Genomic DNA, 15,000 nt, shown 5'->3' on the forward strand with positions numbered 1-15,000 from the left:
CATTTCCCTCCGTACCACCAAACGATCAAATTAATCGCGCACGCATAACTGCCACGAATCACTCACGAATCTAGTGGCAAATTGATGCTTTTAGATCTGGTTTCTGGGCGCGCGCGTCTGAATGCCTGCCTTCCCTCCTCCCTCCCTCCCTCACCCACCCCTTCCCTCCATACCCCATGTCGATTGTTTGGGGAGGAAGGGGAGTGGGGAAGGGGAGGGAAGGGGGGCTTATCGGCGCTAAATCTCCCATCCAACTGCCATACCCCCTTCCCACCTTCCCCCCTTCCCTACCCCCCCTTCCTACCCCCCCTTCCCTACCCCCTTCCCTTCCCCCCCTTCACCACACCAGCAACCACCCCCGGGACCCTTTCAAACGGCCCTTTACACCCTACTACTACCCTCCTCTTCCCTCCTTCCCTCCCCCATTTCCCCACCCATACCTCAACAATTCAAAATCATCTCCCAGTGTCTATGCCACATCATCATTCGTTCGTCACGTCACACATGCATTAGTTTCGTGTCGGTACGAACAGGCACATATATATATATATATATATATATATATATATATATATATATATATATATATATATATATATATATATATATATAAGAGACATAGAAATTCGTGGCATGGTCGCTCCTCCTCCTCACGCTCGCCCTAGAGAGAGAGAGAGAGAGAGAGAGAGAGACAGAGAGAGAGAGAGAGAGAGAGAGAGAGAGAGAGAGAGAGAGAGAGAGCACATACACACACACACACACACACACACACACACACCGCGAAATATAGTGCCTGCGAAAGTTGGGGCTGGGCTCGGGGTGGGTTGTGGTGGTGGGCTGGTGGTGGGTGAGGTGGGGCGTGTGTAGTGGGGTGGTGTGTGTGTGTGTGGGGGGGTAGTATATGGCCGGAGGGGTCGGCCATTTAATCAGACGTCGGAGCTCACATGTTACCCGCCAATTTTCGGACAAACATGATACCGCACAGCCCAAACTATCGTACAGCAGCCCGCTCATTTATTAACCACGGTGTCTATTGTCTCTTTTTTTTTATTCTATTTAAGGTTATTATCTATCCTCTTCTTCCTTTATTAAACAAATACTACTAGTGTTTCCTTTAATAAACGCCGAAGAGGCGTTAAAAAAGAGGAATTAAATTAAATGAAGGAAATAGAAATATATATAAATATATTTGGAGGTTGGAAACCCGAGAGGGCGAGACAGAGAGCATCACAACAGAAATCGTATGGGGTGGGAATCCATTGATCCCCCGTGAAGCGGTTGATTATATCGGGTCTGATCGTGTACAGGAGAGAGGAAGTCCACTCTTTAGGACTTTATTATTAGGGTTTTAACGTTTATTGTTCCCCGCGGGGGGGGGGGGGGGTTCTCCTGCCGTCATCGCCCCGTGGGCGAGGGGAATGGGGAGAATATCCCCAGGGGGGGAGGGGAGGGGAGGACCCACCCACCCATCTCCCCCTGATTTGTTATATTGGCTGGCGTCCAACAGGGGGGGGGAGGCAACATGCTGTGTGTGTGTGTGTGTGTGTGTGTGTGTGTGTTGACCCACATGTGATGGAGTGGGTAACATGATGTGATGGGTGTGGGGTAACAATGTGATGGGTGTGGGTGACATGATATGATGGAGTGGGTAACATGATGTGTGATGGGTGGGGGTAACAATGTGATGGGTGTGGGTAACATGATGTGATGGAGTGGGTAACATGATGTGTGATGGGTGTGGGTAACAATGTGATGGGTGTGGGTAACATGATGTGATGGAGTGGGTAACATGATGTGTGATGGGTGTGGGTAACAATGTGATGGGTGTGGGTGACATGATGTGATGGAGTGGGTGACATGATGTGATGGAGTGGGTAACAATGTGATGGGTGTGGGTAACATGATGTGTGATGGGTGTGGTAACATGATGTGATAGTGTGGTACTATGTGACGGTGTGGTAATATGTGATGGGTGTGGTACTATGTGATGGTGTGGTAATATGTGATGGGTGTGGTAATATGTGATGGTGTGGTAACATCATGTGATGGGTGTGCTAATATCATGTGATGGAGTGGGTAACATGATGTGAGGGGTGTGGGTAACATGATGTGACGGGGGTGTGGGTAACATGATGTGATGGGCGGGTATATGTGATGGGTGAGACATATGATGTGTTAAGTGGTCAACATAATGCGTTGGGTGGCCTAAATATGTTGGATGATCCACATATGTTGGGTGGAACACATGATGTGCTGGGTGGGTAACATGACGTGCTGGGTGGGTAACATGACGTGATGGGTGGATAGCATGCGGTGATGGGTGGATAGCATGCGGTGATGGGTGGGACATATGATGTGTTTGGTGGCAACATGATGTGTAGCGTGGGCCACATGATGTGACGAGCGGCCAGCATAATATATTAGGTAACCTACATGATATGTTGGGTGGGGCACATGATGTGTTGGTTGGCCCACATGGTGTTGGAAGGCCAACGCCATGTGTGAGTGGACATGATGTGTTAGGTAGGACACATGGTATGTGTGGACAACATGGTGTGTTGATTGGGCAACATAATGTGTATTGGGTGGGCCACATGTTGTGTACTGGGTGGCCCACATGTTGTGTGCTGGGTGGCCCACACGTGTGACGGGAGGCCCACATGTTATGCGCTAGGTGGGCCACATCTTGTGTACTGGGTGGCCCACATGATGTGCAATGTGTGGCCCACACAATGTGTAATGTGTGGCCCACGTGATTCCCAACATATGTTGTGATACACACACACATACAAGTAACTAGACACACCACATACATGTTGGACACACCACATACATGTTGAACACACCACATATATGTTGGACACACCACATACATGTTGGACACATCACATACATGTTGGACACACCACATACATGTTGGACACACCACATACATGTTGGACAAACCACATACATGTTGGACACACCACATACATGTTGGACACACCACATACATGTTGGACACACCACATACATGTTGGACACACCACATACATGTTGGACACACCACATACATGTTGGACACACCACATACATGTAGGACACACCACATACATGTGTTGGACAAACCACATACAGTTGGACACACCACAAACATGTTTGGACACACCACATACATGTTGGACACACCACATACATGCTTGGACACACACATGCATGTTGGACACAACATATACATGTATGGACACACCAATACATGCTGGACACAAACCACATACATGTGGACACACCACATACATGCTGGACACACCACATACATGCTGGACACACCACATATATGTTGGACACACCACATACATGTTGGACACATCATATACATGTTGGACACACCACATACATGCTGGAACACCACATATATGTTGGACACATCACAAACAATGTTGGACACACCCCCATCCCTTTGGCCCCCCCCAAAACCAATCTTGGACACCCACAACATGTTGGACACCCCAAATACATGTTGGACACACCACAAAATTTTCAAACATAATGGGAACCCCACATAATTTTGGAAAAAAGGGAAAAATAATTTTCCCCCCCTCCCCGGCCCACCAAAAGGGGAAACCCCAGGCCCCACCCTTCGGGCCACACCCCCCCCCTTTCCCCCTTGTTTTTAAATTTGGGAACCCCCCAATTTTATTAGGGGAGGGGGAGGGGGGGGGAAAAGGGGGGGGGGGAAAGGGGAATGGGTTCCCCCCCTCCCCCCCCTCCCCCCCCCAACCTCCCCCCCTCCCCCTTTTCCCCCCTAAATTCCCCCCATGTTTTAGGAGGGGAGGGGGGGGGGGAGGGAGGGGGGGGGGGGAAATTTGGGGGTTGTTAATTAAATTAAGTTTTTTTTAGGGAGAAGGAAGGGGGAGGGGAAGGGAGGGGGAGGGAGGGGGGAGGGGGGAAAAAGGTTTTTAATAAAAAAGGGGGTGGGAAATAGGGAGGGAAGGGAGGGGGAGGGGGGGAGGGAAAGGGGGGGGGGAGAGGGGGGAGAGGAGGGAAGGGGGGAGAGGGAGAGCAGGAGGGAAGGGGGGGATAGGGAGAGGAGGGAAAGGGGGGGGAGAGGATAGGAGGGCCATATTGGGGTCGTCTTCTCGGCGGGCAGGCGCGGCTAGCTCTTCTTTCCGGTGGTGGGGGCTCTGTGCCTTCGCTGTCTTTCCGGTTGTTCGCGGTCTCTGCTCACTTTCCTTCTTTTTTCTCTTCTCTGCTCGGATTTCCTTGTTTTGCTCTTCTCTTCTTTCCTTTGTGGGAGGAGTAAAGACACACTTCGCCCCCCCACCTACGCCCCCACCCAAAACGCAACCAGTTCCAATATCACCTGCACAAGTTCAAGTGCAAACCGCCGTACCTCTCGCGCGCTCTCGCTCTCGCTCGCGCTCTCTCTTCTCTCTCGTCGCTCGCGCTCTCTCGCCTCTCTTCGCGCGCACACGCCCAATACCCCCAAACGACCCTCCAACATCTCCCACCACACCAATTAACACATGCACACACACACACACACACACCAAAACACACTCACACTCTCACACTCACACTCTAACACACAAACACTCACTCTAACCCACTCCCACCACCATCATGCCACACAAGAAATAGAAACCCCGCCAACGCCACTACATGCCAACGTCTTCACCCACACCCCGAGACCCCCCCCACCCACACACACCCCCCCACCCACCCCACACAGACCACTACACACCCGTACACCACAAACACACACACCCACCCCCACACACAGACCACTACACCCCACTACACCCCCCACACACCCACCCACACACACACACACAACACACACACTCGTAGGGCCTCAACCATAGACAACAACTGACCCTCCCCCCTCCCCTCCACTCGCTTACCCCCTCCCCTCTTCCCCCCTCCCCTCACAACCAACCCCCCACTCCCCCTTTAACCATCCCCCACATTAACACAGAATTGTGCCAATATACCTTACAGGGTCGACAGTTTACGCCAAAATCCTCTCTTCCGGCTCTCGGCCGGCCACCACCGACTCTCTCTCTCTCTCTCTCTCTCTCTCTCTCTCTCTCTCTATATATATATATATATATATATATATATATATATATATATATATATCGGGTGTGGGAGGTTGTGTAAAACGCCCCCCCAAATAAAATGAGACTCTCAGGTAAATATTGGTATGCTTTAGATGCAAAAGAAGTGCGTCTTGCGTTGCGCGGTGAGCAAATTACGGGATCTCGTGGAGCTTCTGTAGGAGGGAGAGACGAGCCGAGGTCCTACGTTAGTGGCGTGTCTCCGCTTGTGCTGCACGAGGGGAGCGGGCCGCTCTCCCTGCATTTCAAGCTGTTTCTTGCCACGGGTGGCAGCGCAAGTCCCGAAGGCCGACTGGATCGAGTCTGGAGTAAGTTGGCCAAGACTAATGAGGCACCAGCTGGCTGACTGCGGGAATCACCTATTAGCAAGTAGGCCAGGCCACGCCCACTGTGGGAGAGGGTCTGTTAACGAAGGTCAGATGAGATGGGCCTTGTGTCGTTAATGTAGTAGTAGTAATAGTAGTAAGCCAAGGTCGTACGGGGTCACACGAGGGTGATGCAATTGGGTCACTGGGGGTAGTTACGGTGGCTGGGGTGACCTGAGTTGTAGGGGGGCGTGGTCGTTCCAACACTGGGAAAGGTTGCAGTGGGACGACCCATGAGGTTGTCCAGTGCTGGTGGTGAGTATTAAGTGGGGAGGAGGGGAGGTTGTGGGGTCGTTGTAGGTTCGAGGTCAGCCCAGGTCAGGTCAGGTCAGGTCAGGTCAGGTGGGCAGAAGGTGGTAGCGGTGGTTTCTATTGTGTTACGGAGCCGCTGGATGAGAGAGGGCCTGGTTACACCATATTGCCCTGGCCTTGTCGGAGAGACAGAAGGGGGTAATGAAGTAGTAGCAGCAGGAGGTGGTGTGGGGCGCTGCTGGGACCTGAGAGAGAGGAAGGAGAGGGAGGAAGGGAGAGGAGGAAGGGAGAGGGAGGAAGGGAGAGAGAGAGAGGAAGGGAGAGGGAGGAAGGGAGAGGAGGAAGGGAGAAGAGGGAGGGAGAGGAGGGAGGGAGGGAGAGGTTGGTTGGGACAGACAGACAGACAATAAGATTATGAGAAGAGGAAGGCAAAGGATGTCTTGGCTGGGCGGAGGAGGAGGAGGGTTGACAGTTAGCGCTGCCTGGTCGTGTCCGACCGTCCGTCCGTCCGTCCGTCCGTCCGTCTCTCTCTCTCTCTCTCTCTCTCTCTCTCTCTCTCTCTCTCTCTCTCTCTCTCTCTGTGTGTGTGTGTGTGTGTGTGTGTGTGTGTGTTGATTACGACATGGATGAGGTTGGGTGACGTGAGGGGGGGACAGTAAGGTCATCTTGTGGTACGACAGACGCAAGGAGTGCGACACGTCGTCCTCTAAGGGAGGTGCGACAGGTCGTCCTCCTACAGGAGGGAGGTACGCCCCTCGCCCGGTCTCGTGGAGCTTCTACAGGAGGAAATGAATCAGGCCAAGATGCCCCAAGTTTGTGGGGTATACAGTGGGAAGCCATGGCCGCGCCTCCTGCCGAAGGAGGAGGAGGTGTAGCTCAGAGGGGCTCCTGCCGGAGGAGGAGGAGGTGTACCTCAGACGGGCTCCTGCCGAAGGAGGAGGAGGTGTAGCTCAGAGGGGCTCCTGTGGTCAGGTATCAAGCTGTAGAGACAGTGTTCAGGCCCTAGCGGCGCTGGCGACGGCGACGAAGCCGGAGGCGCTGCCGCTGGTGCAGTTGTCGTATTAAAGGCAAGTTAACGATCGACGACACCTCCTCCTCGACTGAGGGTGTAGGTGGGTACCTGTGTACACACACACCCACGCCCACGCCCCTCCACGCCCCTCCACGCCCCTCCACGCCCAGACTGTGTGCCACTGTGTGGGTCGTGATCACCACGGGAGAATGTACGATGGTGGCGCCTGGAGATGATGAAGATGATGAAGATGAAGATGATAATGATGAAGATGATGAGATGATGATGATGATGATGAAGATGAAGATGATGATAGTCCCTTTGTAAGATAGCCGGAGGCCAGATGAGGTGGGACATCTTTCTCGTGATTGGAAAATGAGAGGTGGTGTAGTTCCAATGTTGATATACATATATATATATATATATATATATATATATATATATATATATATATATATATATATATATATATATATAACCTGAATGATGAACCTCGAGGATGTCAAGAAGGAAAACGTCCAGTGGGGGAAAGATGGAACAAACCAAAAGGGCAGCGAACCACTAACAAACAAACACACAGCAGGTGGAAGGAGGATCCACCTCCTCCACCTCCTGCTGCTGCCACGCCTCTAACGCCAAACAAACAACTAACAAACAAAGTCTCGGAGTCACGTTCTTACAGTTCACTCGAGCGGAAGACATTAAAATCAAATCAATTTTCAATCCGGGAAGACGTTGTGATCATCCTCCCCCCCCCCCCCAACCTTCCCCCACTCACCCACTCCTCACCCCTCACTCCCACTCTCTCTCTCTCTCTCTCTCTCTCTCTCTCTCTCTCTCTCTCTCTCTCTCTCTCTCTCTCTCTCTACCTCTCTCTCGACCTCTCTCCCTCTTTCACTATCCCTCGCCCTCCACCAACCAACCCCATCTCCCTCCTTCTCCATTCCTTCCTTCCTTCCTTCCCCTCCCCCTTCCCTCTCCACCAACCAACCCCACCCCCACCCCATCCCATCCTCCTTCCCCCTTCCCCCTCTATTCCTCCACCAACCAACCCCTCTACCACCCTCTCTCTCTCTCCCTCTCTCTCTCTCTCTCTCTCTCTCTCTCTCTCTCTCTCTCTCTCTCTCTCTCTCTCTCTCTCTCTCTCCACCAACCAACCCAACCCCCTCCCCATCCTCCTTCCCCCTCCCCCCCTCTATTCCTCCACCAACCAACCAGCCCCCCTTCCCATCCCCTTCCCATCCCCCTTCCCATCCCCCTTCCCATCCCCCTCCCATCCCCTGGCCGGGCCTGCTATAAGATATTAAGCTTCCTAAGGAAACCTTCACTGGCCGAGACAACCAGAAACGATAATTATGTTTACCTTCTCCTGTGATGAGTCTCTCTAATGGCTGGCTGGGGAGGGGGAGGGGGGGACGACGATGAGGGAGGAGGGAGGAGAGGAGGAAGGAGGAGAGGAGGAGGGAGGAGGAGGAGGAGGAGGGAGGAGAGGAGGAGGAAGGAGGAGGGAGGAGGAGATTGGAAAATCTAGGGAGATGAAGATGATGAAGATAATGATGATGAGGAGGAGAGGCTGGTAGAGTGGAGGTAAGGGAAGAGAGGGGAAGAGAGGTAAGGGGAGGGAGGGGAAGAGAAGGGGAGGGGGGAAAGAGAGGGAAGAGGAAGAAAGGTAGGGGGAGGGGAGTGAAGGGGGGAAGAGGTAAAGAGGGGGAAGAGAGGGAAGAGAAGGGGAGGGGGGAAAAGAGGGAAGAGGAAGAAAGGTAGGGAGAGGAGTGAGAGGAAGAGAGGAGGGGAGAGGAGAGGAGGCTGGGGGTGTTCATGGGAGAGAAGAGGATGAAGGAAGGAAGGAAAGAGGAAGGAAGGAAGGGGAGGAAAGCCAAGCAATATATCAGGGTGTACGAAAACGGGAGATAGTGAGAATGTAATAATAATAATAATAATAATAATAATAATAATAATAATAATAATAATAATAATAATGATAATAACCGTCTCCAGCCTCCTCCTTCTCGTCCATTAACTCCAACACATTCGTCACCTGACGTGGTCCTCTCCGTTGCCCACTTTCTGCACTGGCCAATTCCACTTCCCTCCCACAACACAACACAACACAATCGTCGCACACCTTCCCCAAAACGACGGTACTTCACGTCGCTTCCCACCTGCCGCACTGGCAGCTAAGGTACGGGACCTCGCCACCTCATCCTACCCCTTTTCCTTGCACAGCCTCGGGATCTTGGCACGCCGCCTCTCCTATAGCTCCACCACGAGATCCAGGTCACGCCTCTCCTCCAGGAGGGCTCCTGTCATGCTGACCGGTGGCAGGGATGGTGCATTACAGTAGAGGTGGTGTCGAACTGCAATTAAGGGACGAGGGATCTCAGACGACAAGAGATGACGGTGGAGGGGTGGTGCATTACAGTAGAGGTGGGAAGACAAGCAGGGGAGATGAGGAAGAAGAACAAGCAGGGGAGAGGAAGAGGAAGAACAGACAGGGAGGGGAGAAGAGGTGAGTGAGGTAGGGGGAGGAGTGCAAGTTGTGTACACTGTTTTCCGAGTTCAGACGTAGGGAATCTAATTGTCTTAAGTCAACGAGGAATGTTGAGAGACAATGGCTAGAGATCTATTGATGGTGCTGACGCCTTCCCTTCCAATTTCTTTGTGAAGAGCGAGACTGAGATGCTTGGTGGACTGGACAACCTGGAGGGGACTGGGGCCTAGTGAGACAGTAGAAGGGTGGGACAGGGTTGGAAGCTTGGTGGATTGGACAACCTGGAAGGGACTGGGGCCTAGTGAGACAGTAGAAGGGTGGGACAGGGCTGGAAACTTGGTGGATTGGACAACCTGGAGAGGACTGGGGTCTAGTGAGACAGTAGAAGGGTGGGACAGGGCTGGATGCTTGGTGGATTGGACAACCTGGAGAGGACTGGGACCTAGTGAGACAATAGAAGGGTGGGACAGGGTTGGAATCAATGCTGAAGGTTGACCTGCATAATTACAGTCATTCTCGATTGGTTAATTGGTGACAAGATGGGCTATGGTGCAGCTGAGGTGGATGATTGTAACGAGCGTTCCAAGTGGTCAGGTGGTTACGACCGTTGTCCTCAACGCTGGTAAACAACAGGAGATGCGTCCATCACGTTGTGAATATAAAAGAAACACAAGGGAACAACACCCACCCCTCCACGCCATCTTTGTGCCCTTCAAGTCAGTAATGTGGGAATAAAAAAATCACATTATTGAGGTCGACTCCGGAGGGGGTTCGAACCCTGGACCTCTCTGACTGACTGGTGGACCAATATGCCACGGAGGGAGGAGATTCAGCCCAATGGCATTATTCACTCAACTCTACGTCACTCAAAAGTGTTGCTGAACGGTGTCCCCGAATACTAAGATTCGAATCCCGTCCACGGAAAAATGATTCACATAAAGTCGAACTTCACATAAGGATTTATGGAGGTTTGAACCTCCTCGCTTCGAAACTTGTATTTTCCTCATGAATATGGGTGGCTTTAGAAAATGCTCCTAAGTATGTATGGGTTCGAATCCTACTTCAGAACTCATATTCAGCTCTCGCGTATGAATCTCGCTTCTATACATCTCAAAACTCACAAATTCTATGAAAAAGAAATAAAAACTTTTTTGTCCTACAAAATCTAAATGCTGGAGACGAAACAGATACGATTAGTCTATGGATCTTCGACCTTCTGTTCCAAAACACGAAGCCCAATTCAAACAGGGGTAGTCTACAATCTAAACAGTGGTAGTCTACAATTTAAACAGGGTTAGTTTACAACTTAAACAAGGGTAGTCTACAATTTAAACAGGGGTAGTCTACAATCTAAACAGTGGTAGTCTACAATTTAAACAGGGTTAGTTTACAACTTAAACAGAGGTAGTCTACAATTTAAACAGGGGTAGTCTACAATTTAAACAGGGGTAGTCTACAATTTAAACAGGGGCAGTCTACTCCCTATCACTCTGTCATATTAATCTGTTGGCCTTCACAACACACTTCTCCTCGTTAATCCCCAGCAGCCCTTCCTCGTTAATCCTCTATAGTCCTTGCAGCTGTTCGTGTTATTTCTCTCCCTTCGTTGATCTTCCCCCCCCCCCTCTACGTTAACCCCTATTACCGTTGAATATGGTCTTCGTTAGCCCTTTTGCGTCGATGGTCGAAGATTTCTGTATGGCTTTCCGTCGTTGAACACCGTATCGTTTCATGTGATAAATGTTAGATACGTCTCGTTAAACACTTGTCTGTTGAACATGCCTTTGATAACCTAATTTTCTTCGTTGAGTAGCCTTAGATATACCTTTTTCGTTATTCACAGTGAATTCGTTAATCATCCTATCGTTCAATATCGGTTAAACTACCCAAAGTAGGACGTATCATCGTTGACCTGCATATTTCATTGAACATTCCGTAAACAACCCTTTCTATTGTTCAATGTGCATCAGCTAACGACCCTACCGGTAAAAAAAAAAATACATCTTCGTTGACCGCACCATCGTTAAGCATGTCCTGTTCACCTATACTTACCATAGGTGAACATATTTCATTAAACGTGCGTTAATGAACACTTCCCTTCGATGAACATGTTTTTTTGGCGGTTTATGTAAACCACAACGTCGTTTAAAGCGCCTCCTTAAACCCTCCCAAAAACGCTTAAAACGCCCTCATTAAGCGTTCAACACGCCTAGACTGTCGTTGAACACTCATTAGTCGAACGAACACTTAACGATAACACTTCCCACGTTTAAAACCAAACTGTGCCTCACATATAATTTCGTTAAACCTCTCTCTCTCTCTCTCTCTCTCTCTCTCTCTCTCTCTCTCTCTCTCTCTCTCTCTCTCTCTCTCTCCCGGGCGCTTAACGAGCCACACGACCACCGCCGATAGGTCGTTAGCCTTTGAGTCATGGCCGGTAATTAAGGGCAGGGTTACCGGCGCTAAGGGCCAGGGACGGGAAAGCAAGGGAGAGTATGATTAAGGGAGAGTATGATTAAGGGAGAGTATGATTAAGGGAGAGCATGATTAAGGGAGAGTATGATTAAGGGAGAGCATGATTAAGGGAGAGTATGATTAAGGGAGAGTATGATTAAGGGAGAGTATGATTAAGGGAGAGTATGATTAAGGATGAGCATGATTAAGGGAGAGCATGATTAAGGGAGAGTATGATTAAGGGAGAGTATGATTAAGGGAGAGTATGATTAAGGATGAGCATGATTAAGGGAGAGCATGATTAAGGGAGAGCATGATTAAGGGAGAGTATGATTAAGGGAGAGCATGATTAAGGGAGAGCATGATTAAGGGAGAGTATGATTAAGGGAGAGTATGATTAAGGGAGAGCATGATTAAGGGAGAGCATGATTAAGGGAGAGCATGATTAAGGGAGAGTATGATTAAGGATGAGCATGATTAAGGGAGAGCATGATTAAGGATGAGCATGATTAAGGGAGAGCATGATTAAGGGAGAGCATGATTAAGGGAGAGCATGATTAAGGATGAGCATGATTAAGGGAGAGTATGATTAAGAGAGAGCATGATTGAGGGAGAGTATGATTAAGGATGAGCATGATTAAGGGAGAGCATGATTAAGGGAGAGTATGATTAAGGGAGAGTATGATTAAGGATGAGCATGATTAAGGGAGAGCATGATTAAGGGAGAGTATGATTAAGGGAGAGTATGATTAAGGGAGAGTATGATTAAGGGAGAGCTTGATTAAGGGAGAGTATGATTAAGGGAGAGTATGATTAAGGGAGAGCATGATTAAGGGAGAGCATGATTAAGGGAGAGTATGATTAAGGGAGAGTATGATTAAGGGAGAGTATGATTAAGGGAGAGTATGATTAAGGGAGAGTATGATTAAGGGTATAGAAAACGGGGTGATCGGCGAAAGAGAGAAGGGGTAGAAAAAAGGAGAAGAGATAAGGGTGGGGGGGCTGGGGGGGGAAATGTTAAAAGGGGTTTGGTTAAAAAAGGGAGATGGAAGGTGGTGGTAAGGGTGAAGGAAGAAGAAGAAATCTACCTTGACTACAAATCTATAATCTACCTTGACTACCAATCTACAATCTACCTCGACTACAAATCTACAATCTACCTGACTACAAATCTACAATCTACTTTGACTACAAATCTACAATCTACCTTGACTACAAATCTACAATCTACCTCGACTACAAATCTACAATCTACCTGATACCAGTGAAAAATCACTTGACTACAGTCTACAATCACCTTTCTACAGTCTAATCTACCTGATTTCAATCTACAATTTCCTTGCTACCTCTAAATCTACTTGACTACAAATCTACATCTACCTGACTACAAACTACAATCACCTTATTACCAGTCTAATCTACTCGACTACAATCTAAATCTACCTCAAATACAAATCAAAACATCGATAAAAATTACAATTAAATAAAATTAAACTATATAAATTAAATCTATAAGTTTTCCAATTATGCATTAAATTTAATAAAATTAAATATACTACAATTAAATTATTTTTAAGTTCATTATGCCATTAAATTAATATAAATTAAACTATTAAAATTTAAATTTAAATAAGTAATCTATTGCTTATAAGTTAAAAATTATTACTATTAAATTATTATAATATCAATTAAATTATATGTAATTAAATATACTATTATAAGTATTATAAGTTATCATTATGCATTATAAGTAATATAAATTTATACTATTAAATATTATAAGTATACAATTATGTAATTAAAAGTAATATAAATATACTACATTAAATATTATAAGTATCAATGCATTATAAGTAATATAAATATACTATTATAATTATTATAAAATATCAATGTAATATAAGTAATATAAATATACTATTATAAGTATTATAATATCATATGCCATTATAAGTAACTATAAATGCTATTATAAGTATTATAAGTATCATATGTAATATAAGTAATATAAATATACTATTATAAGTATTATAAGTATCATATGTAATATAAGTAATATAAATATACTATTATAAGTATCATAAGTATCATATGCATTATAAGTAATATAAATATACTATTATAAGTATCATAAGTATCATATGCATTATAAGTAATATAAATATACTATTATAAGTATTATAAGTATCATATGCATTATAAGTAATATAAATATACTATTATAAGTATTATAAGTATCATATGCATTATAAGTATCATCAGTATTATAAGTATCACAAGTAGCACGACCATCATAAGCATAAGTAGCACGTAAAGTATTAAGTAGTATGACTACTTTAAGTATTATAAGTAATATAAGTATTATAAGTATTATAAGTAGGAATCAGATGACCTACACTGGCTTCAGCAAGGGTCGTACCGTCGTGCTGAAACGGGTCGTACTACAGTTAAGCTCTAGAGGTGAGTGGGGGGGGAGGGGGGAGAGAGGGGAGGGTTGACTTGGGGGAGGGTGGGTTGACTGGGGGGAGAGTTGGCTTGGGAGGGTTGACTTGGGGAGGGTGGGTTGACTGGGGGAGGGAGGGTTGACTTGGGGGAGTGTTGACTTGGGGGAGGGTTGACTGGGGGGAGGGTTGACTGGGGGGAGTGTTGACTTGGGGGAGGGAGGGTTGACTGGGGGGGTTGAATGGGGGGAGAGTTGGCTTGGGGAGGGTTGACTTAGGGGAAGGGAGGGTTGACTGGGGGGAGGGTTGACTTGGGGGGAGTGTTGACTTGGGGGAGGGTGGGTTGACTGGGGGGAGTGTTGACTTGGGGGAGGGTGGGTTGACTGGGGGGTTGAATGGGGGGAGAGTTGGCTTGGGGAGGGTTGACTTGGGGGAGGGTGGGTTGACTGGGGGGAGGGTGGGTTGAGTGGGGGAGGGTTGACTTGGGGGAGGGAGGGTTGACTGGGGGGAGGGTGGGTTGACTGGGGGGAGGGTGGGTTGACTGGGGGCAGGGTTGACTTGGGGGAGGGTGGGTTGACTGGGGGGAGGGTTGACTTGGGGGAGGGTGGGTTGACTGGGGGGAGGGTGGGTTAACTGGGGGGGGTGGTTGAATGGGGGGAGAGTTGGCTTGGGGGGGGGAGGGGGTAGGTGGTAGGACCGGTTGTATTTCCCTATTACGGTCGTGTATTTTCTGCAGTAATTGCAGACGGGGCAGGTAAAGCACTCCCCAGAGGGGAGTTAAACTCCTACCTCCCACCCTCTCCTCCCCACCACTATCCTCCCCAACGCCCGCCAAGCGGCGCAAGCCATGAACCAGCTAGCGTATTCTCCCCACACCCCACTCTCT

Source organism: Panulirus ornatus, chromosome 7, assembly GCF_036320965.1.
Source record: "Panulirus ornatus isolate Po-2019 chromosome 7, ASM3632096v1, whole genome shotgun sequence".
NCBI lineage: Eukaryota > Metazoa > Arthropoda > Malacostraca > Decapoda > Palinuridae > Panulirus > Panulirus ornatus.